General features: G+C 43.3%; 1 protein-coding gene across 2 annotated transcripts in view; it reads left to right on the top strand.

The window, feature by feature from the left end:
• The window catches only part of AUTS2 (activator of transcription and developmental regulator AUTS2), a 2,056,888-nt gene that overhangs the window by 226,846 nt on the left and 1,804,092 nt on the right, over nt 1-25,950 (top strand). The gene's annotated exons all lie outside the window — the stretch shown is intronic.

Below are 25,950 nucleotides of genomic sequence, written 5' to 3'. Positions count from 1 at the left end.
GTCATCATTCAGAGAATCAGTCCTGGCTAAAATGATTCTTGTTTTGGCCATGAAGAGCAAGCGTCTTGGTTGTCATTAGGATAAAAGATAGATGTGGCTGCACCCTAGGACCAGCGTCAAACAAGTGTAATACAAGTCAAGCAACATGGATGGGAGCAAAGCAGAATCCCATGCAGCGCGGATAGCAACATTATGCTGAAAGGTCCACGCTTCTACTAGAAGTGTGTGGCTGACACAGTAGCACTTGGTAGACTGTCTACAGTGCGGCTTGGCAAGGAGCTAGACCACCGCTACATGCATCAGCATTTTGGAGTAGTGTCAAATAAATCTGGGGGTGTCAAGAGAATGTTCACTGTCTGATGGTAAGTTTCGGTTATTCCTCACAAAAAAGCTTATTGTATTCAAGTGATTGGAACACTAACCTAAGAGTCACAACATTGCTACCTTGCCACAAAGTCCTCTTTGACTCCATAGAAGGTCTGCTGTGTGGGTACAATTTTGGACGTATATCTACTGACATATTTCAAGATAATTAGACCCGAAATGGGTCTGGATGCCTGCTGGGGGGTTAGCACAGGCTGCTGTGCTTGTTTTTCAACATGTGTTGAGCACAAACTAGTACTCTTCTTATTCTGGTAACCAGCATCTAGTTATAGGTACCTGGAGACAGGGGAAGATTAGCAAAATGGTTGCTAAGGGTGGAACTCCATGAACAGTTCTGAAACAAGGATTGTTTTAATCCATTCTCAATGGGTCAACAAATGTCCCAGGCAGCAGGTTTTTTTTTATCATTGTTATGCAAAGGAATTATGTTGCATAATGTGACCCTCATCAGCACATTCTTGATGGTTTGGTACAAGAATATTGTTGTCTGTCATGCCCTAGTTATTGCCTACAAAAATATCATTCCATTGGAGTTATTAATCGGTAACCTAAATTAAATGTATAGTATGTTCTGAAATACAACTGAATAGGAGGTTCTTTTATGCATTTTCTTGTATAAATTCTGCCTTTTAGTTTTACCAGGGCAGTGTAGTATAACATTCCAGTCGCAGAGTCTTTGTCACCGTCCCATTATGTAAAAACATTCTAGTCTGTGCATCTAATGTCATTGTTCAAAACTGACAGCAAAGAGGATGATATATTTGGCCTCTATAATTGATTACATTAGTGCGATGTTTAAAGATGATAGGGTGAAAATAAAGCTGCTGATGAATGCAGATAATGTACATGATTGTTATTCAATTACTCAGTAATATGAGAAATTAATCTCTAGGCTGGAATAGGATTGTAATGATAATATGTCAAGCTGAGTGTCAGTGATGCAATATCATGATTACAAGCAGCTCTTTAGTTATTAATTATTTTAATTATTATTCAGGATAAGTAGAATATGATCATTTTGCAAATGAATTATGATGTAGCTTCAATTTAGTTTTGTAACTTGGCTTTCATATACATGTATGATGTGTTTTGCAACAAAGGTTTTGTGAATTGATAGGAAATAAAATAACAAAATAAAAGACTAGTCACATGGCTACAATGGCTAGTTATTATCAGCAGCATGTACTTTCATTCTGTAAAATAGCCTCTTACCGGTCTTTGAAGCCTACAGGTTAGAAATTGGATTGTTGGTTGAGTGAAGTGTGAACCCTGGTCAGGCAGCAACCACAATACTTGTCAGGGTAAGGTACAAGCAAACCCCAAATTCAGCTGTGTGCCAGGGCCAGACTGACTACCGGGCAGTTTGGAATGCTGCCGAGCTGGGGGCCGATTTCACTGTGGTGGGGGCTGATTTTGTTCATGGAGACCTACATGTGCTTCGAAATAATAGAAGCTAAACGAATTTCGTTTAGCACACGCAGGTCTCCATGAACGAAATCAGCCCCCAGCTCAGCAGCATTCCCAACTGCCCATTAGCCAGTCCGGCCCTGCTGTGCTCCATCCCCATGTAGCTTGGCACATAGTATTCAGGCTGCACTTAAATGTAAGGCGTAAAGTATTGGTAGAAAACTTCAAACAGTGAAAATTCCACACAAAAAGATTTCATGCCAGGGTAGAAAAACAAAACAAGACTACACAAAAAAAATCCAATCAGTAGAATGAGAGTTAGGAATTTTTAAAGAATAAACTGCAATATAGCTCCTAAAATCATAAAGTCAAACAACAGCTATCTGGTTGCTTGGGACTGGGTCAAAGTCAAAGGTTCAAGTTGACCGTGATGGAGTGCGTGTCGCATGCAGACCCAGATTAGTCAAGCTCAAAGTTTACCTACTACGGTCTTGTGCCAAGAATCCTGTTCACGTTGGATATGGTCGTAGGGAGCAAGAAGAGCGTCACTGGGGGTGATCAGCATGGCGTAAGGAGCAGGACGTGAATGGAGGATGGGCACTCTGGTGCTTACCGTTGGTGGTCCACAGAGAGCAAACGATGCTTGCTGTGCAAACTGATGGTATAGTTGCGGCAAGGATGAATTTCAGTGCAAGCAGCACAGTTGTAATGTAAACGGGCCCATACATGAAGAGCCTAAAAGCTTGATTTAAAATGCTTGCGACAGTCCAGGGCCAGGTGTTTGAGGTCAGGAACTCACTGCAGCTGGTTCCAGAAGCTGTTGGGGAACCGTTTGTGTCTTAGGCTTAGATCAGGAGGCCAGCAGGCTAGCCCCTTGAGTCACTCTGGGGTCCTCGGTTCAAGATGACATTGCAGGTCCAGTTTTTCTTCCCCTGGCAAAAGGGCAGCACACAGCTGGTCAGCACAGCAGGACAGCAGTTCCTCGAGAGCAGCAGTCTACCAGAGTGACAGTCCTTGTAGCAGCACATCAGTCCTTCTTCCTGGCAGAGTATTCACAGTTCCAGTAGTGTACTGAAGAGTTGGTATCTGAGTTCCTTCTTTCAAACACTGGTGCCTTGGTTCTAAAAGGTGTGAGAAGCTTCTAGACAATGGCTTTGAAGTTCATGGAATTCCCTGTCTCCCCTGCCCTGACTCCAAGCTGGGTGAAATGACAATACTGAGTGATTATTCCCTTGTGTGAAGGCAGAGCACAGTCTACTCAGGTATAAGGGCTGTTCTCAGCTCCGTCCTCCATCCTGCAAGCAGATGGCCCACACAGGTACACCTAATTCCTCTATTGTGTGACAGTCTGGGAGGAATTCAGAAAGTCTAACTGTCAGTTACACCAAGTCATGTGACCCAGGCTAGGCTACAGGCACAAAACGGGAAAGGTAGAAAAATTCCAACTTTCTCAAAGTGGAATTTTATTTAATTGTAATCAAAAACCCGACTTCGCTACTGAATTGGGGAGAAGAGACACCAAACATGAACTTGTCATCACTTCCCTTTTGGAAATTACACTTAGAAATGTAAAAAAGACATGGGTGGGAGGTTGCCTGACAGAAATTAGAAAGCTGCGAGGCTTTAGGAAATGGGACCTGTTAGGCATTTCACAACTTAAAGACATACTGCTCTACAGACGGAATATGACATGAACTCGACTCAGTACTACAAATATTTACAATTGAAACATGCCTGGAGGGAGCAGGGCTTAGACACTGATGATATCCCAGAGTACGCACCCTTAGAGGGACGACTCCTGATGGGAGAGACAGCAGAAAAAGCAGTCTCCTGGACGTATAGAACAATCATAAACAACAACCCAGATACATTACAAAAGCAGCGAAGGAGATGGGAATTGGAGTTTGGAGAGATAGATGATTTGGACTGGGAGATGGCAATGATGCATCCCCGCGAAGTAGCCATCAGATCACGCCTCAGGCTAATTCAATACAAATATTTACATAGAGCGCGGTTGCACCTCATTGGATGGGCTGAAACACCCTCATGCTTGCGTTGCCTAGGGTCGGAAGGCACATTTTACCATATGTTTTGGGAGTACTACGAGATTCAAAGGTATTGGACAACTCTGATGGAGGGGATGGAGGGTGTTCTGGGGGGGGAGATTCCACTCACCCCCTCGTTTTTTCTATTGGGAATATCCACAGACATTGACCTCCCTAAGCCTGGGTTGGTCCTGCTGGCAGCTGGGGTTGGTGGTCGCACAACGGGGCATAGCCAAGGTATGAGGGGCCGCAGAGGGACCATCTCTCGTTGAGTGGATAAAGAGCATGGACATGTATATGCTAGGTGAGAAGACAACATACAAGGCACGGGGCTGCTCCCAAATGTTTTGAAAAATATGCAAGCCTTGGATTGCACACTATGGACTCTCGCTCTCTGACTCACAAAGATTACACAAGGTTGGATATATGGTTGGAAGGGAGTGACGGGATACGCAATAATTCTCCTACACATGGTAGCATTGTTTGACTTGTCTTTACTTCTGATTGGACACGCTGATGCTGTTTACTGGACAATTCTTATGTATCCCACTGGCATTCATTGTTGTTGTTTTGCAATGCGAGAAAACGTCAATAAAAATATTTATAATTTTTTTTAAAAAAAAGAAATGTAATAAGACAACTCCAATGTTATCCTACGGGAGAGATAAGCCTTGCAGTAGTGAAAAACAAATGCAAGAGGTTTTCACTATGGGGATATGTAAAACTTAAATGTACATGTTACATTCTTAAATACACTGCACCCTTCCCTTGGCGCTATGCAGGGGCTACATTAGTATTGGCTTATATTTATTGAAAATAAGGTTTGTGCCTAGCAAAAGGTTTATTTGCAATGTTTAATTGGTAGTTTAAACTGCGTACACAGGCTCTGCAATGGCAGGCCCAAGGCATGTTTAAAGGGCGGCTTAATTGGGCGACATAATCAGTGTTGCAGGCCCACTAATAGCATTTAATTTACAGGCCCTGCGTACATGTAGTACCACTTTAACAGGGACAAGTAAATGAAATATGCCAATTGTGTACAATCCTATTTTAGTACGTTTCATTCAAGCAGAGAGCACAAGCACTTTAGCACTGCAGTGGTAAAGTTCCTGAGTCGTAAGGCCAACAAAAATAGGTTCAGCAAAATGGATGAGGAGAGGCAAAATGTTTGGTGGGCGAACCACCCTAAAGCTGATAGTCCTAACTCTACACCTACCTGAAATGAATCAGCTGGCCATTTTAAATGCCAATACATTCTCAAATCTCCCTTTAGAGTACTGTCATCAGGTAGTTTGCCACTGGCATTCTCATATCAGCCAGAAAGCAACTTTTTCAAGTTTTAGAAAGTTTCATCAGATTTATGATTGCTGTACTGGTCCCAAGAACAAAAAACGAGAATCCTTGCAACTTTGAGGTGAAATGTTCTCTGCCTAACCATGATTTGGGACAACCCCATTTAGTTAAACTGCACCAGAATGTTCTTAATTTCTGTAGGAATCGCATAATTTCAGATACTAATCAGACATTGAAATCCTCCTCTTCCTGTAAATATATGAAACAATATTTTAGTGTGCAGTCCTCCTCCATCACAACACGTAATATGTTAGAAAATAGTAATTCTACTACATTATGCTAGTTTACTAGCAAATGTAACAGGGCCAATAACATAATGCATTAAGTAAGATTAATCTTACAGGTTTAACTATGTTAGCTTATTTATTGAAGTCTTAATAAGGGCAAAGTTTCCCTTAAAAGGCTACTTGATGGTCTACTAGCCATGAACTAAAACCAGATGGTCCGTCCATTATTGAGTATGGACACCACCATGACCTCTTGAACAGGCAGTGTAATGTTAGGCTAGACTAACAAGGCTGGTTAGGTTCTTACCAGTAGGATTGGATCTGATTGCCTCTATAGGCAGCAGATCGTGGAAAAGCAAAATGTAATTTGTTTCTAGATGAAAATTTATTTTCACAATTCTAAAGCCACTGACACTTACCGAGGTGCAAATAAAATGCTGATTAGATGTCAGCATGTTATTGGATCAAGTACAATTATATATGATGAGATATACGCACCGCTTTAAAATTGGAGGCAGCCTACAGAGATGTAGGAGATATTATAAAAGGAAAGGTAAAACACAACTAAATTTGATGCATATCAAAACATAGAGGGTAGTGACAAACTTTAGCAAGACTTACAAAATAGGATAAAAGAAGCAAAGTGCCTGAGCTTCACCAGCTGATACTTTATTTATTTACTTTGTTGCAATATATATGTGAGGGTAGGTATGTGTGATTGCAGCAGAGTCGAGTGGTATTAAATGTAATTATGCGTGTATAATGTAGCTTTTTGCCTTAAAATAAAGTGCATTTTCAGCAGACTACCATGCACTTACTTGGTGTTTAGGTGCAAGGTTAGAGTTTAGGGATGCACTCAGGGAAGGTATAATAGGAAGTATGGGCAGGGTGTACTAATATCAGGTCGAAAAATGCTTTTGCCTAACAATCATATAGAGTTTTCCATCAATGTATTAAATTACAATGTATTGTCTGCCGTATCATTCCAGGTTGTCCTTGTCCTTATCAGCTGCAACACGGCAGACTTTGCTTTTGTCACTGAACTGGAGCAGGAGATCTCTCCGATGGTGATGTTGCCTGAATGTTGTTCATTAGTTGTTGAACGTGGTTTTATAAGTGATTGAAGGCAGTGCTTCAGTTCTGGGGTCCTGGTATTAGTCTTCTCACACAGTAGTATCTGCAGACAGCACTGGTCTGGTCAGCTTCAGACAGCAAGTTTGGCGACTCCTGCCACTACATCTTGAGTGATAGTTCAAGAGGTGAATTCAGATTTCCAATGAGGGACTTGTGTTTAAATTGCATATACACCACGCTATCAGGGTTATTGCTTGTAGGATGCCATCCAATTCAATTCATAGATGCAAAGCAGCTTCATAATTTTAAAAGGATGCAAATGGACAACTTGGCTAGAGCACGCATGCACAAATTGATTGACATCATTTTAACTAGACAAGAAGTGAACAATCTGATTTGAGTTGGTCATTATATCAAAAATCATTATATTCAGAATAACAATCTAAAATGTGCTAATACACTATAAATTGATTCATTAAGAAGCTATGAGCAGACAAAGGACTTCAGTTTATTGATTTTTATAAACTGTACCACATCTGCTTGGAGGCAGAGGAATGTGTAATGCAGTATAATCCATTTAGAGCCTAACATCATATTCCAGAAGGACAGCTCTCTCATCTCAGGATAATCCTTAAGTGATCTAAAATGAGACAGTGTCTGTCAGAAAGATAGCTGGCGGGATGCAGGAAAGTACCGCAGTGCATCGCAATTCATGCTGTTTTTTTGTAAGGAACGTTTTTAAATGCTAGTTTCGATGAACTCTGATCCCAGGATCCCATTAGTTCAAAAAAGGGTAATCAGGTGCCTTTGAATCCAACAATGGAGGGAAGTACCGTTTCAGTAGTGGGGATGACGTGGATGTCGGCGTCCGCATAGAAGTATTGTTTTGTCCACAAGTCTTGTGGCTTGATTCATAAGGTATATGTGCACTTTCATCAGACTTACATACACAAAATATTATATTTCCTAGTGCAAAGCATTCACAAATAGTGACATTGCACTAGTAAAACTTTTCACATGTGCACTGTTATTTCACCTCGGAGTAATATCGGGTGAATAAATACCAGTTTAAGGGTGGGGAGTGGACTTTGCGGCTGAAGAGCCTCTAGAATACATGGGCATACCTACACAATTGAGTTTGTGGTTAACCATTCCTACTTTAGAGAAGGTCAGAGATTTAATCCTGCTAACGATAATAGTAAACCCTTTTCCAGAGTGGGAAGCGATCACCCATAAAATGGCTGGAGTGTAGGGACCAAATAAAATTTTTACCCCCATGAAGAACAAAAAAAATCAGAAAAGGTGCCTACGGTGATGTAATTCCCAAGCATAATTATTGTACAATATATACCATAACACATGCAGAAGTGCCCCTGCATTGTCAGAAACCGGAATTGACAAAAGCTTTACAGAAGTATGCCTTGAAACGTGTGACAGTCACAGATTACCATGAGTACTTCTGTAGAGCTTTGTGAATTCCTGATGGTCATAAATCTACACCCATGCCGGGTCTTAGACCTTAGACTTTTTACATTATGAAATCAACCTCGAATTGTGCTGCAGGGATTGCGGAAAAATACAACCTTAGATGTTATTCAAATAGCTGCATTATCACGTCAAAGTGACTTTAGACTTTTCGGCCTGAACCATTTGCTTTAAAATTCAATTAATCTGCAAATCTCTCTCTCCTTGACACAAGGTAATTTTTGCTCTATTTTGAGACTGGGGTGGTGAAGAGAGCTAAAGAATGATGAAGGATTCAACCCAAAACTGTGACTGGTGGTGAGTGTCTAAAATGTTTCCGCGCTCCGTCCATCATCTCCTTGTGTTTGCTTTGTTGACCCTAGGTTGGCAGGGTGTGCCCAGACGTCGGTTACCTCCTTTCTCACTGTGTCACTGGATTCAAGCTAGCATGGCTGATATGGGGTGTTACCCTGAAATCAGTCCCAGGATGCTTGCTTCCGGTCCAGGGAATACCTGGCTTGGCAGTTCGGGCTTGTCTGTTCCCATGAGGAACAGGGTCAAGACTGATTTGCATATAGCTGGGTCTGAACTGGGGTGGTGAAGTGAGCTAAAGAACGATGATGGATTCAACCCAGATCTGCAGCTGGGGGTGAGTGTCTGAAAAGTTTCAGCGCTCCATCCATCATCTCCTTGTATTTGCTTTGTTCACCATAAGTTGGCAGGATATGCTCAGACGTGGGTCCCTTGCTCACTTTGCCACTGGATTCAAGTTAGCCTGGCTGATGAGGGGTGTTACCCCGAAACCAGTCCCGGGAAGCTTGTTTTCGGTCCAGGGAAGACCTGGCTTGACAGTTCAGGCTGGACAATTCCCATGAGGAACAGGATCAAGACTGATTTACATATGACTGGGTCAGAATTGGGGTGGCAAAATGAGCTAAAGAACGATGATGGAATGCAACCCAGTTCTGTGACTGGGGATGAGTGTCTGAAAAGTTGCAGTGCTCCATCCATCATACCCTTTTGTTTACTCTATTTTGAGACTATGCATGTTGGATTATTTCTCCTTCTGATCCTCGCACCCAGTGACAATGACTTTTGTAGCATACATCTTTGAACTAAACGTTGATAAACAATGGACAAAAAGAAGGGGAGGTGTGGTAATTCCCATCCTGAAGTATGGAAAACGTTAATGGAATGCCTGAATGTGCAACCAAATAAGATAAATATATTAAATCATGACATGTTTCAGCCTAATACCCTCGATTAAGGTGTGGCGGCCTTCTTCAGAACCTTATCAAAGCTGCTGCAAAGTAGGTGTATGTGATGAGAAACAAAAGGAAAATTGCCATATACAAAACCAGTGGTTCAAGTGGGGGTCCACTATGTCAGGAGTTCATCGGTAAGTTTACCTACAGACGTCAGTTAACATGCTTCAACTTTAACTTGTGCAATTGTCTGAGATGCGGATTGCAGCAAGGAAGGTTGTCTTCATCGGCGCAGTCCACGTCACATGACATGTGTCTAGAAGGACTTGATGCCACCTTGAATTTTTACGTTAAGAAAAAGTTGAGGCATGTTACCTGACGTCTGCGGGTAAACCTAAAAGTCTGATATAGTGGACCCCCTACTCGAACCACTGGTTTTGTATATGGCAATTTTCCTTTTGTTTCTCAGCACTTTCGTTTACACATACCATGCAGCAGCTTGCATAGTGTCCTGAAGAAGGTTTCCATACTTCAATCGAGGGTATTAGGCTGAATAATGTCGACCTTTTTTTAATCCATGTCAGGTAAAATCCCCTCCTTTTATAGTTTGATATTTAATTCTGGCCCAGGGGGCTCTCTAATGTCTGTTGTGTACCCTTTAATTAGTTTGAATTCACTCTTACTTTGCTCTGGGCACCCCATCACACCCAACTCATCTAGTGGTATTTAGTATATCTCTTTTCACCCAAAACCTTTCTAGAGCGCCTCCCTCTCAGAGAAAGGGTTGTAGCCCGCATCACAACGTGGTTAATAATTTGAGGACTTTAACCTATGATGAAGCATGCCACTTTCGGGTGGATGAGGGAAACCGCTCTTTAAAAGGGACATTCCTATAGCACTCTTACATATGTTAGACCTAGGGGTTTCTTTTGTGTTCCTGGTTTTAAATTAGGGCCACCAACCACTACAGGTCTATAAACCTCCTCTGGCCCTCCCTGTGTTTTGACAGCATGATACAATGGTCCTGTAACCCTGTTCCTTCTTCTTTGAAAGAGGCTTGAAACAATCTCAAGATCCTTATTTTCTTGACACCGGGAGGGTCTTCAACGCATTTTGGGACACCTTCCAGGTCGGAAGGCTTCATGCATCTCAATATACCCATTGGGATGTCTGACAGCTGGAACTACTCATTGAATACCTAACTATTCTTTCACTACCAACCAATGGGTGTTCATGAAAGCCCAGTCACATTATGATAACACTTCTGGAGATCTGTTGTTCTCTACTTCACAATAGAACAGGATGGCTTTCTGGCCCATTGTTCCAATCCTGACCGGTATGAGAGATCACACAAGCTTCATAAAAAGGCTGCAAGTACAGATTCTAGAGTAAAACAGCAGCAATAAATAACAGAAGAAAGGTGTAGAAAGCTCGATACAGACTCATAAGTGAGAGCTGCAGGCCACGTCTAGCCAGTTTACATGCTTATGTTAGCTACTTACCTTTCACTGCCCGAAATTAAGGAATGCATTTTAGCCACTGCCGCATAAACTAGATTTGCCATGTTTTTATTTTAAATAGTCGATGGTGGCTGCAATTATATTCTGTTGTTAATTAGTTACTCGTCTGTAATTTAATTTAGAGGGATGCTTAAACTAACAAAATATTCATTTTAACATGATGGCATGTTAAGAAACTAAAAATAGTAATAGTCTGGAGAGACAATTCAAACTCGAGACCTAAAATGTTTTAGAACTATTGGAAGACCTAGAGATCTAATTAACACCCAGCATGCACATAAACCTTACAGAATGTACCAACACTATGCAGCACCCTGCAAAAAATCTCTCTTTGGGCTTCTTCACTTCCCTAGGCAATCTGTAGGTGGAAATGGTTCTGAGCTAACATGTGCCATTTTTACGTGAACCAATCAATCAGAGAAATTATAAGTGTGCTAGTCTCCCATAAGGGTCTCAAGGCACTGGGAGTTGGGGTTGGGGGGGGGGGGGGGGGGCAGCTCTGGTCAGTCAAAGTGCCAGGTCTAGAGGGTCTTCTGAAGATGTGCAGGGTGGGGGTGCGCCTGATGTTGATCAACAGCTCGTTCGAAGTCTTGGCCGTGATGTAGGAGAAGGTTCATCCACCTGTTTTTGCTCTGCATATGCCTGGGGGTTCAGCGAGGGTGAGGTCAGCGGATCAGAGGTTCCTCTTGGGCATGTGGAAGGAGATTCCTCTTGTTGAGATATTGGGGTCCGGTGTTGTGGAGGCATTTGTAGGCGTGTGTGAGTATCTTGAATGTTACTCTTTTCTCGACGGGGAGCCAGTGGTGGTTGCGCAGGTGCTGGGTGATGTGTTCGTGTCGAGGGATGCTGAGGACGAGTCTGGCTGTGGTGTTCTATATGGTCTGGAGTTTGCGGACTAGAGACTTGTTGATCCTGGCGTAGAGGGCGTTTCCGTAGTCCAGTCTGCTGGTTATGAGTGCGTGGGTGACGGTCTTTCTTTATTGGGGGAGGGATCCATTTGAAGGTCTTTCTGAGGATCCGGAGGGTGTTAAAGCAGGTAGAGGTGATGGCATTGACCTGTCAGGTCATGGAGAGTGAGGAGTCGAGTACAATGCTGAGGTTTCGGAGGTGGTCAGTGGGGGTGAGGGAGCTGCCGAGGGCTGTGGGCCACCAGGAGTTGTCCCATGCAGAGGGGGAAGGTCCTAGGATGAGCACCTCTGTGTTTTCCGAGTTGAGCTACAGGCAGCCGTTGCTCATCCAGGATGTGACATCTTTCATTTCATTCTGGAAGTTAAGTCTGGTGGTGGTGGGGTCCTTGGTGAGGGAGAGGATGAGCTGGGTGGGCTCGGCGTAGTATAATATGCTGAGTCCATGCTGTCAGACGATGGTGGCGAGTGGGGCCATGTAGATGTTGAAGAGCGTCGGGCTGAACAATGATTATTGAGGTACTCTGCAGTTGATTACTGTGGGATCGGAGAGGAAGGGTGGAAGTCTGGTACTTTGGGTTCTGCCAGTGAGGAAGGAGCAGAGCCAGTCGAGTGCCGTTCCCTGGATGCCGGCTTTATGGATTCTGGCGGTTAGTGTGCGTTGGGAGAGGGCATCGAAGGCTGCAGAGAGGTCGAGTAGGATCAGCACTGCGGTATGTCCTTGGTCGAAGAGGGTGCGGATGTCATCTGTGGCGGCGAGTAGAGCGGTGTCCGTGCTGTGGTTGCTGCAGAATCCGGATTGGGAGGGGACGAGGATGGAGTATTCTTCAATGAATTTCGTTAGCTGGATGTTGGCGTCTTCTCAGTGACTTTGACTGCGAAAGGGGGTGTGGGGAGATGGGTTGGTAATTGTTGAGGACCGTAGGGTCTGCTGATGGCTTCTTGAGTAGGGGTCTGACTTCTGTGTGTTTTCAGTAATCGGGAAAGATGCCGGTTTTGAAGGTGGCGTTGATGGTGTGTCCTAGTTCTGGAGTGATGGTGGTGGTGGCTCTGTGGAAGTTGTGCCGGCGCAGGGGTCCATGGGGGCTCCTGAGTGGATGCCTTTCATGGTCGGTGCGGTGTCTTCGGTGGTGACTGGAGTCCAGGAGGAGATAGTGGGCTGATGGCATTGCTGTAGGATGGAGTGGTTTCAGAGTCCGGAGTCTGGTCTTTGAAATTGTCGTAGAGGCTCTTGATCTTCAGATGGAGGTAGGAGCTGAGATTCTTGCAGAAGCCCTGGGAGGGGGTGATGTCCATGGTTTCGCTGGGGGGTTTGGTGAGTTCCTTGATGATGCTGAAGAGTTCCTTGTAGTTGCTGGAGTTGGTGAGCATCTTGTTCTGGATGAAGAACTTTTTGGTCGATCTCATGGGTGGGAGGTATTCTGTCATGGCGTTCTTGTAGGTGGTCCTGTCTTCCAAGGATTTGCTGTGTCTCCAATTCTTCTTGAGGCATCTGCAGGTGCACCTGGATTCTTGGAGGTTGGCGGTGAGCCAGGTGACCTTCCTGCGGTGCTGTCTGTCGGGTTGTGAAGGGGTGCGAGGGGTGAATAGGATCCGCAAAATGCATTTTGCTATCCATTTATAGATTTTTCTACGCCCATGGAATTAAAAAACATGTTCACCAACCACGATGTTAGCCTAGAGAGCAACCCTGAGACTTTGAGGGGTGCAAAGATGTCTTATAGGCAAATCTGAAATTAACTATAGAAATATGTAGTATGTCATTGCTCAAGAGGCCTTTTATGTTCCTACGGTTTCATGGGTAAGCTAAAGTGCAGAGTACCTTAGTATGGTGACAGTTCCACATGTCGTAATCACAGTCAGCTTGGTTCCATTACAACAACTCATTTTTATCGGCCAATTATGCAGGTCGTTGCATAAAAGTTGCATAGTTAGGAGACTTGGCGCTCCCCACCTCCCTGCTAGCTTCCAATTCCTGCATCATTACTCCAATGTCCGTGATTCTGAAGGATGTACTCAGTGGAAGGGGAAAAAAGGGCTTATAGAGTAGACCAGAGAAGTAAGTCAAGTGAATATAAGAGGAACTAATGAAGAGGGTGGCATCGAAAAGATGGGAATCTATGTCACACCGGACTGGACTAGGGAAACTACAGTGAGAGTCGGTGACAGGTGAAGGCTAGAGCTGGAACTGGATGAAGAGCTTTAGGCAGCAGAGCATGATGGAGGTCAGAGGAGCTAAGGATATGGACAGAAAACAAAACAAATCACTCCATCAAAGCCAACAGGCTGGTGTAAATGCTTTGTATTATATTTTTTACAAGTGTCATTTACTGTGCAAATAAAATACAGATTCACATAGTCAGTCAGATGCTGTGTATTGGGATGTGTGCAGATGTCACTCAAGACTACGGGAATTTCGCCAAATGTGCTAATTTTCTTGTGGTACCTTAAGGTGAGTGTCAAGGTGTAGCCAATGGAAATCACGTAAACATTCACAAAAGTAAAATGTATGTAGTCACAAGCACCCCCAACACCTTTGCCAACTGCATCTACAGTACTAAACAAAACTAGGGGTAAGTGGTGAGTAAGTGCGAAAAAGTATATGCAGCCATCTTTTATTTACCACTGGGTGTAGAGGAAGGAAGGCCTTCTACAAGGAAATGTCTATTTCTGTTAAGAACATATTAAACTGTGAAATTTGTAGCTCTGTATACTACCGAGTTCTGGGGATATTTCACAATGCGTGAAATTTGCAGTTAAGCTTAGAGATAGGTCAAACAGCCGTACACCAGCGAAAAACTACTGTTTTTTAAAAACGGTGTAAGAGTCAGAAACATCCACAAGTCTTAGGCATACAAATCAGCCTGCTGGATTTCTGAATATATTTTATGATTTGCACCTTTGTGATTAGTTCACTCTACATCTGTGCCCGCTACTTCCATCCCTGCTTAAATTGGACTCATATTAAGTGAAGTGAGAGTAAAAATATGTATATGTTTATTTATTAAAGCAGCTCTTGTGTAATATTGGTATAATTAAATATGTATACAGATAATCTACGTCTTCAGTACACCCCATCATTATTTGCAAGAGGAGCGTTTTAAATGGTAATACCTGAGGTGGATTCAAGCTGAAGTTATGGTCTCTGGTGGTTCCATGGTAAAAGTAGTCACATTGATACTGTAGTTGACCAACAACCTCCTGCTGTTCTGTGTCTCACATACTTCCTTGTCTTACAGTCACCTCTCTTCAATAAATAGAAAGGAAGGGCTAACATCCGCCACTGCTGAGACCTCCCCATTTCCGGGAAATACAAAAAAAAATCATGCTGGTGGGCCATATGGAAGATGACTGCTGTCACATGTTGATGCTCTGGACTCTCTCACAGGTGCGCACAGAAGATGCAGTGACTTTCATAAGTGGACAGGCAAGGACACAGGGAATGAGATTACAACGTGGGGCAACCCTCGTTCTGATCCCTGTGCAACAGGACGAACAAAGACCTGGCCTGGGATTGACCTGAGGTGCAGCCCTGCAAAAGCACCATTCTGCAGAGCCTTTAACATGTTCTTTGCACTCGTTAGCAGGGGCGGCCAGTGGCAATTAGAACAGGTGGGGTGACGGGCGAATATTAACCTACTAATGGGCACTGATAAATACCAGAAGTGCCCTTAGGCTCAAAGCCAACCCTCTCAATCGTGTTGTGTTTTCAAAAGTGTTTATATTGGGCCACGGCTGTGAGCTCTAGAGTTGTGGCTAAAGGCACTGAGAGTTTCTTACAGTGCCTGTCTGTGAGTTAAACGATTAAAAAAATAATAATAATAAAGATTAACTTACCTGTGCCTCTTGCTCGGTGCTCCTCTTCATCTCGGCTGCACAGGCACCTCAGCTCCTCTCTACCTATCAACAGGCAGCAAAAAAGAATCACCAGGATTGGCTGGAGCGTGCTGGTTCGCAATTCTTGAAGCACTGGGGGCATGTGCATTCTCTCCACCCTGCTGTCTAATACAGCTCAGGTCAGATTGTTTAATGTACGCATGTCATGCTGGCTGTCACAAGATAGCCGACCAAAGTGACATGCGCACATTAAACTGATATGCACACTATTCTTCCCTGCTTCTACCCCGCCCTCAGAATCGGCTGCTACCAGCACGAGAAATTAAATGGTAATAAATCTGTTTTATAACCCTTTTATTTTTCATGTTTGCTGTACTCCAGCAGAGGGCGACGCTCCTCCACTCTCATGGGGACACCGCCACTGCTCAAGAGACAAAAACTATGTAGACTTTCACCACTGGCTTACCACTTTCATTCAAGGCTAGGTCTATGATTAACAAACACCTCCATAGCAGGTCCCTCAGCTGGTACTAGCATGAAAGTAAGCCAGTATAAATAGTCCACGCTCCGTAATAGGGCAACTCCATAGGTGGACTAATACCAGTGCTGGCCAAACACACAGTGACATGCTGCGAACAGACTGAGTAGTATTCAAAGCCCCTCTCTTTGATTTCTTTTTTTTAGGTTTGGTGTTAGCCAAGATTTTTTGACTTTACTAAAATCATATATGTAATATAATTCCTTGCAGCGTCTTTCAGGCAGCTGTCGTCGCCCATTGCCTATTGTTGTGTCATTCACATTTTCCTCCAAACCTTCAGAACATATAGCATGGGGAAAGGGAAAGCGCTCTTCAGCCAATAACTAACTTGACTGTGAGTGGCATTTTGCTCTTTTAAAAGGGACACCTCCACACATAAAAGAGTTCTCTTCAATCTAGGCACTACTATGACAATGTGTGCTTCCTATACCAGAAATGTTTGTCTTTTAGCCAATGTTTTTTTCTAATATTAGAAACGCTCTTGCAGCTTTTCCATACAACATATTACAAAATCAGTGGCAAAAAAACATTGACAACGCTAAAAGGCTTTCAGACAACACCAGACTTATTGGCTTTACCAATTCTAATTTTCCTATCCCTAATGTCTGGCAAGCATTTGAAGCTGCCTCTAGTAAGGCTAAAAAGAAATTAATAGAGTGGGTAGGTGGGAGTTGGCTCTGTAGTATCCAATTGAGCATGCATGGATGGATTTACCCAGCTCATAGGGCAATGTATTTACTGCATGCAGTAAATATCGTACACTCGTATTGCATGTGAACAATATAGATATGTTTCCATTTGTGGAATATTCTTATTGGCGCACAACTGTCGATTCTCCTTCACCAATTCATCCAATATGTGTCCATACTGTGGCTGACCACATTAATACAATACATACTGCCCTGGGGTACCTTTGACTATTCCGTGGCTTTCAACCTGCATTATATTAAATGAGTCCTTTAATTACATTAATGGCTACTTTTAAAGTGTGTATTTGCACACAGGAGGGCAGCTCCTAATAGCTTATGGATTTAATGGCGGCGACTTTGAAGAGTGTTAAGCTAAAGTGGAGTTCAGAATGGCGTGTTAACGGGGTTTATTAGCCGACGACCTTCCTGCTCAGCTTAGCATTAACAGCATGGCTGAAGAGAGCAGTGCAGCCCTCTTGATTAGCATACATTTAAATAATGCCTGATTGCTGTTCCACTGTGCTGGAACATGACTCCGTTGGGTGTAAAAAGCCCAGATAATCCTTTAATTTCCCATAAAATGCAAATTATTGTTACAAAAGTTTTTGAACCCTTTCTGCATTGATGATGGGGCCTTTGGAAATGTCAAATACATGAGGACATAAAGGGTCCATTTGCAGGATTGTAGGTTTATAAGACATTTATGATTTATTTTATTCAATAAATGTATTTGATCCTGTCTGTTTAAATATACATTTATGTTTGCAGACTTGTGTCTTAAAACTTTGCTGCAGGGCCATAGCTGACTGGGCTTGTTGAAGAGACCACCTTGTCCCGTGTTATAGCCAAATAAACAATCAAAAATCTAAATCCCACAATAACTGTTTGTACTTGGTAAAAGCGAGAGGCAGGGCCTTCAGTTGCAAAGTAAGTAAACATTTCCCCAGCTTACTAATGCACTTAATGTATTTGAATTGTGTCACAAGCTACACTAGCAAGTTTTCTCTATACATACCCTGGGTGTACAGGTAACAAATGGATTTGGTTGAACTACTTCCACACTGTGTAGGTGTTAATGTTGTTATCCCTTATTGATAGCCACTATAATACCAATTGTTATTTGAGTGTGCCCATTCTTTAAGTGTGAGGCATGAAATGCCTTCATACAGAACCCTTCCAGCCATAGCTTTGAGCTCATGCCCCTTCTGCCACAGAATTCTTAGATAGATTCTTGGCAAAAGAATACTAAACTTATGCTACACCACACTTACTTCTTCCCTCGTACTAGACTTAGGTTAGGTACATCGGGATAGGCGTATTTTAGAAGCACCAGTTGAGTACTTTTAGTCTTTATTTTATTTATGTATGTATTTTATGGCTTAGAAACCATATCATGCTTTTACAGTATTATTTTATAATACTCTTCTTGCTGTATGCATTATACTTTACAGCCAGTATTACGATTGTAGCAGTTCATTTCTTCTGCATGAGAAAGAAGACTGTTCAATAAATACTTTTATTGAAAATGCCCGTCTCTCTATTTCTCTGTACCTCTGGTGAAACGAAGCAAGCACGAATGACTGAGTAAAATATCTATCTATTGTTTCCATGACTCTGAAAGATCAGTTTTATCTTGGGGAAACAAAGTTGTCATGTTTATGCGGTTGTCAGAAACTAATCCCTTCTTGTTTATTCGAGAAAGTTTCTAGTGACCTCTGAGCTAGCTGGCACTCACAATTAAGTTTAATATATTCGATAGAGACCTAGTAGACATAAGTCTCACGTCACATCTATAGGATATATTAATCCAATGTGCAGAGCCTATTGGGAATATAGGAACTACACTACAATCCTCAGAGGGAAGCATCTGAATATACCTTAGAAACTTAACCCCTTCGATCCTCATGACGGAACGGTTCCGTCATGAGCATCGGTCCAGCTGTGCTTATGACGCAACCGTTCCGTCATGACCACGCCCGTTTTAATCAGGGCTCAGCACCGGGGGGGAATCGGCGCCGCACGGTTGCGGTTAATGCGAAACACCACCACCAGAGAAGCAGATGTAGAATGCAATGCCCTTGAGGGGCAGTAGGACAGGAACCGCCTTGCAAGATAAGCTGGACTAGCCTGAAGAAGTGCCATATGAACCAATGAAGGGGAATTAAATGAAATCAGTTTCCTAATAGCCAGTCAATGGAAAATATGTAAGAATGGTGACATCAATGTCCGACTAGGCAGATGCAGAATAAGCCAGGTGGCAGCATTCTGAACTATCTGGAGATGACTTAGCAGAGCTTCGGACACTTCAAGTAAAAGGGAGTATCAAATAGTTCAACTGTGACGTAATCAGGGCATGGATCATAGTGCTTCTACAATGGAAAGGAAGAAAATAAAGACATTTTCTATGAGTACGAAGTAACCTAAAGTACTTACTGACGAACCACTCTAGAGGTCTAAAATTGCATGGACAATTGGTTGACAAGTTTGACCCCACCCCCATCTTTTGCCACCGGTGATCAAGGGGTGAAAGCCAGCAAGGCAGAAGGCCACAAATCTTCCCACTAGTTTCTGAAATGTGAACCAGAAATAAGAATGTCAGTTTTGTCGGTGTTGCATTTAAGCTGGCTGCTCTGTATCCACTCAAAAAGCACAAGCATGTAGTCCCTTAAAGTCCTTCTCACTAAAGATGAGGGTCCCTCAAAAGCAAAAAATCATTTGGGTGTCATCTGCATAAGATAATTTTACAGTCAAATGACTCCACTAAACAGGCCAGCAGAGACACAAAGACATTGAAAAGGAAGAGCCTTGGGGGACACCCTGTTACACTGATTTAATTGAAGGTGATACCCAGACCGACTGCCCTCCGGAATCCAGGAAGGACTTAAGCCAGTTCCATGCCGAACCTACCACACCAAAATTGGCAAGATGTTGTAAAACAATCATGTGGGGGACTGCATTGAATGCAGTCGATAAATCCAAAAGAACAAGTGACGCATTTCATGCCTGATCCAGATGCCACTTGATGTGATCGGATATCTCAAGTAGGGCCGCCTCCGGACTATGACGGAGACATAACCAGATCGACTCAGGTGCAACAACTTATCCTGCTCCAAATAATCAGAGAGTTGAACGATAACCAATTTGTCCAACATTTTAGCAAAAGCTGGCAACAGAGAGATAGGCCTGTATGTGCTAAGTATATTGGGAACTAAGGACAGTTTCTTAAGAATGGGGATAATTTTGGCAAGTTTCCAGGCAGCTGGCATAACATCAAATGATAAAGAAAAGTTGAAAATCCTATTAATATCCTCGTTAATTCCATTTATCACAGCCATCAGTAATGCAGAATGGCAAACATCCAGAGTGGATCCCGATCTGCTCTTTAAAATAGCCTCAGCCAATTGCTCCATAAGGAATTGACCTAAACTGGACAACATTACGGTCCACATCTTCAGGCCTAGCAGGCACCAGTCAGTCCTTCAGAGAGGGAAAGGACATTTGAATGTCAGCAATGTGGCTCATCCATCTAGTCAGTCCTTGCACGTGTCCATCCTTTCACCACTGGATCATCGCAACCTAGACATTCTGCTTTAAGAACTATGTAAATCAGGTCACCTTATTTAATGCCTCAATTTATTGGTCCATCTTTCCCCTGACAGCTTGGAAGCACCACTTCTTCACCATACAGAAGTACCCCATGAGCACATGGGATAATTGTACCATCTGGTTGCCTTTGAGGCCATATCTTAGTTTCACAAGATGAAGAAGATGCTTGTGTAGCAACATCTATGCAACTCATAACATGACTGCACATTCGAGACCCACGGTGTGTGGAATGTGAAAATGAGTGAACGCATTTGCTTGTACGGCTGCGCCGTGTTACAGAGGAGGCGTCCTGGAGAGAATGTGGGCAGAATGTGACTCAAATTTGGGTACCTTCAACAATGCCCTTTAGAAGAGGCATGCAGGGCCCCAGAGACTCACCAGAGTTGCCATCACACTAGAGACACAAAGCCCAACCCCTGCAAGGAAGTCTAGGCCCCCAACCTTCCTGTGTCTGCCTACTGTGAGAGAAGGTAGAGCGATTTGAATGACTAATCTGTCTTTCACCACAGTTGTCTCTCCAGCATGCTAAAAAGAGCCCATTTGTTGAGGATTCATGGTTACAAACACTGTTTGGTACGAGTGTCACCCAGATTCATGCGTCCCATTTACAATCGTATCACTTGAGTTTTTGTGTTCTGGCAAAATATTTCTTCTCCTTGATCCATATGGCATTGTCAATTTAATATTTTCATTATCCTCTATGTGCGTGTGTAATCTGTATGGTGTTCTGAGTTTGTTTGATTATGTCCTATTGACCTTAGCAGCAATATAATAAATATTTTGTATATGAAATCACAGCGCTGTCATCGAATTACCCAACATTTGTTGTTATTATATCTTTCACGGGGATTGGAAATTGAGATTTCAAACATATTTCAGGAACGGTGGGTCCAGCATTTGACCACAATCTTCACAATTGAACTGAATCTAACTTGCATCTCTGACCTCCAATATTTCATCTTCAAAAGTCATGTTCATCAAAATACCAATTGTAGATGTCCCTTTCTAGGACCACGTTAGAAAATCTTCATCAAAATGCACATAAGATATTCATCAACATTATAAGCGACAAACAATTCATCCATCCTTAGTCTAGACTCTTTGCTCTTAATACAGTTATCTTTCATCGTTTTCCAATTAGACTCTGTTGTGGCCTATACCTTGCCATGTCAATGTTCCTTTATGTGCATGTGAAGGGAATCCCCAAAGCAATAGTCACGGACACTGGGGTCCAGATTACCTCACAAGAGATTAGAGACTTTCTTGTCCATTTCTTATTTCCACTCAGACAACTGGCTTAGTTGAGTAGATTAAACAACTTTGTGAGATCTAGTGTTCAGACTGCTCTGGATAACAGATTGCCCCTCAAGTTGGTCCTCAGGAGAAGTTGTGGGCTCAAAGGAATGCACCAAATATGCTATGACTGGATTGTCTCCTCTCCAAGTGCTGAAAGGGAGGTTTGCTAAATCAAAAATTGATCCCTTTATTGCGTTCTATGAAGAGTGGAAGGTTTGAGGTATCTAACAAAGTAATAACTAGACAGGACAATGTGATAGCCAAACAAGACAAATACAAACAGCGGTTTGATGTCAAATATTGCGTGCGCCAGTAGTTTATATTCAGCAACTCGACTGCTTTTATGTGTGCTATTTATTGAGGATAGATTAAGGTTGGGATTTGATGACAAATTCTGTGTAAAGATAAAAGGAGGGTGGAGGAACTTACTGGAGTGTGGGAAAATCCAGCAACAAAGACTGGTTACGAGATATGGTGGACTGGTGCTTAGTAGCTGGGGTTATGGGTCCAGAATGGCGTAGAAGTTAACTGTTATCCTATGATCAATATCTATCCATAGAACCAGATCAGTGGTAGCTTCTTACCAGTCACAGTCTATATTCTTAATATGTTCCATTTTTTATGGTCCACTCCCTCTTCACTTTTCAGGGACCCTCTATGTACTCTGTGTAGCATCCAGGGATAGGAGAAGTTTACAGGAGTGTAGGGCAGCATAATGACAAACTCTGTTTCGAACAATTCAGACAGTCTGCCTTAAGTAGCCACTGTCATTGAACATACTATCATTTTATTTAATAGTCAAAGTTCATTATCCTGTTGTAAGACTATATCGACAGGGATGCCCTGCAATTTCCCGCCTCCACACTCCCCTGCTAAAACAAAACACTTTTCAGGTTGAGCCTCAGCCAGTGCACAAGCGCAGCTCTGACAAATGGTTTTAGGTAGGGTACGGAGGAGAAGCCCTGCCCATATTTTTCACTGGCTTGTGTTTCCTTTGTAAAGGCTGGCGTTTGATTCCTTAATAAGCTTGTTAGTCTCTCTTTAGTATGGCCATGTCGTCATTTGTATCCTCCCATGGCTACTGCCCCCTTTACTTGGTTGTTGTACGGTATGTGTACTTTCTGTTTTTTCCTCCACTTCGACCACTGGTTTAGCATTGCACTGGTTTTCAAATGAAACACTACATGGGCGCATACAAACAATGGTGGCGTGTCTTTTTTTTTACATGCTAAATAATGTGGCTGTGCTTGCCCGTTGTTTTTTTATTTTGTATTAACATAACAAATAATGGCGGCTGTGCGTCTTGTTTCCTCTGCCACTGCTAACAGGTAAACGTGGCTTCGTTATAGAAATCCAATCGGCTGGATATTACGTTCATCCGAAGGCTCGCTGCAGTAAGGGTGGATAGCAGAGTCTACCGAGCAGGCAGGGAGCTTTGGGGCAGGTCATATTGTACCCAATCCCGCACATCGGCTAGAGCAACACTTGGTTTCTGAAACTCGAGTGGAGGCACCTGCTTACGGTCTCACATACAGCTTATATATTAAGGAGCAGAGGGCAGTTAGTGCTCTGCTCCCATTGGATTGACGCTTCCTCTGGTTTTACTGAAAGGTGGCGGGGGCAGGGGATACGGATAGTGGTAGGCATGAATGGAGAGGGAGTGGGAGTGGGGGCAGGAAAAATGGAAGTAGCACGATTAGAATTGATGGAGGTGCTGCCAATAGGGTTTTGTAGGCCGAAGGGTTACAGAGAAATGCAGCTGTCACTGGTCTGTACTTCTATATTGATCATTTGCTCTGCAGTGCCCACTTTACATTTTAATTGTTCATAGAATGTGTAATATTGAGTGGTGCATGTGGTATTTAATAGGAATTTCGCCATCCCACCTCACACTTGTATTGTTTTCACCTCCCAGAGCTTTGAGACCACCTGTACAAATAGCAAACAGTACGCACTGGCATGTGGAAATAACGTGGATGGGGGCATCTGTAAAGGATGTTCACTTCCGGTGGCCATCAGTGTAATACAGTGGCTGATAGGGGCCAGTAATAACCACGCATTAACTATGCCACCCGGTCTCAACTTTACAAACGAGCGAGACCGATTGGCGTTTCCAATGCTTGTGTTTACTAGCACAGCATGCTGTGCTTTCAAATTTTGGAAAGGGCAGTAGTGTGATTTACAGCACTATGGAAAATAACTTGTCAGTACTATATAATTAAACAGAACCATTTTCAATGCAACAGGACTCGCATTTACGTGAGTTTGAGCTGTTGCATTGCAAATGTTGTTTTTTTTTAAAGCGCCTCATGCTGCGCTTTCAGGTTAATAGCGCCATGCCCCTTTCTTTAGACAAGCCATGTCTTAATGTCTTAAGAAAGGTTTGTGGCCGCTTTTAAAGTGAAACCGCGGCATAGGGCGCTTTTTAAAAAAATAAAGCATTTGCTTGTCTTGACAAACAAATACTTTTTTTGTAGCGGGCTTTCACTTCAATGGCAGCCCGCCCCTTTCTTTAGACATGGATCGACTGAAGAAAAGGGAGCGGCCTGTGAGCAGTTCGAAGGCCAGGGACCTTATTATAGAAGGGCCAGGGGCCGCAACAGGTGTTTGCGCCCTCTTTGCACGCCCAGGAGCACTTTGGTACTACAGAAGGGGCCGCAGATACTTGTGCATCCCCTTCTGTAAGACAGAAAGCATTGGCACACATAGATCACTTCCTCAAGAAGGTGTTCCCTCATTTGCATGAGGGCGTGGTCCCATACAAATAAGGGAATCCTTTGCCTCTGCACTCGCATCGTATTACAGATGCGGACGCAGAGGCAAAGAAGCTCACAGGAGGACCACTGTTAATGGCCCCCTCTCCTTCCCGATTACAGCCCTCTGGCACTGGCAGGGGAAAGGGTGTCATCTGATTCCCACACACATCCTCTTGCAGGCACGTGCAGTCACTCACTGCACCCGCCTGTAAGAGGGTCTCTAACCCCCTTTGAAAGTGCAGGTGGGTTTGCTGCCTGCACTGTGAAAACACAGAGCGGCTTCAAAGAAGCCTGTCTGTTTTTCACGTGAATGTGCTGCCCCCAGAGAACCGTGAGTTTGAGGCTGTCCTGGAAGCAGCACATAACCCTAATGCGGTGCATTTTCCTTGATTGCAGCACAATCAAGGAACATGGGCCCAGATATTTTAAAAATCAGTAAGCCATTCACAGCAGGCCACTTGCCAGATTTCCTGTACACCAAATCATGGGACAATTTTTCTATTGGTACATTTGTTTTACCCATATACTCAATAATCTAAACAAGTGTACGTTGCAGTAAGGTAGAGAGGGAATACATATAATTGAGGCAAACATTTTTAAGTGAAGTCTGTCCCTAGATCCAGAGCTCATTGCGAACGGGCGGAACAAGCAATTCCGCGTGTTCGCTGAACTCTGCGTGCTCGCTGAGATTTGTTACCGTTTCGCGGAGCTTTGCATAGTGCAACTACGCAAATTCCACTCACCTCTAGTTCAGGAATGTACGATAGAACAAAGCAGACACAGGGGAGTAATAGTTTCTTTAAAGCAAGGGTAAGGCTGGAGACTTTTTACGATTTGTGTTGCACGAGTATAAAGGGGAGCAGCCACAATTTATGGGTGTGGTATTTCGGATGTAGTGCAGAGGTGAAAAATCCAATGATATGTAGACTCTAACAAAGACTGCTATCCCACTGGCGTAACGAAAAGTGAGGGGGCCTCCCTGCACGGTACTTAGGGGGGTCCCCTCGGGCTCCATTAGGAGCTCTCCCGGCCAGAGTTCAGTGCCGAGGGGGCCCCTTGGAGCTAGGGGCCCCCCTCACCGCGTGGGCTGCGGGGGCCTGTGTTACGCCCCTGTGCTAGCCAGCCTCTCTGAACTCAAATCCAAGGAGGGTGACACACAGTGTGCTTCTGTTGCCGCCTTCCGGATCATTCTTCTGGTGGGTTTAGGAAATAAGGGAGAATCATCCTTACCGACCTCTTATAGGGGTCATATGTAGGAAGGCATAGGTCATCTGTCCTATAAGCCACAATAGTTCTGCTTCCCTTGTTTGGGTTAATGGAGGGCACTTACATCTGTTATAAATTAAAAAGAAAACAATCTGCCAGTCACACTTAAAAGCAGCCTTAAAAGATCATAAAAACGAAATTATGTTCGAGTGCAATTTTTAGAAAGTGCCACTTTACAATCGAACTAAGGCTTAGTTTAAACCCAGGCTGATCTCCGGGGCTCACCAGGTCATACTGCGAGGGCGCGCATAATTCCTTCTATGGAAGGAAATACATACATCGGATGATGCAGCAAGATTTTATTTTTAAATGAATACAGTGCGCTGCCAAAAATGAAATACAAGACACCAGTGCCATCTGGTGGCTATTTAGTGTGAA

This window comes from Lissotriton helveticus, chromosome 3_1 (assembly GCF_964261635.1).
Source record: "Lissotriton helveticus chromosome 3_1, aLisHel1.1, whole genome shotgun sequence".
Classification (NCBI taxonomy): Eukaryota; Metazoa; Chordata; class Amphibia; order Caudata; family Salamandridae; genus Lissotriton; species Lissotriton helveticus.
This window is presented reverse-complemented; position numbering and strand designations above follow the sequence as displayed.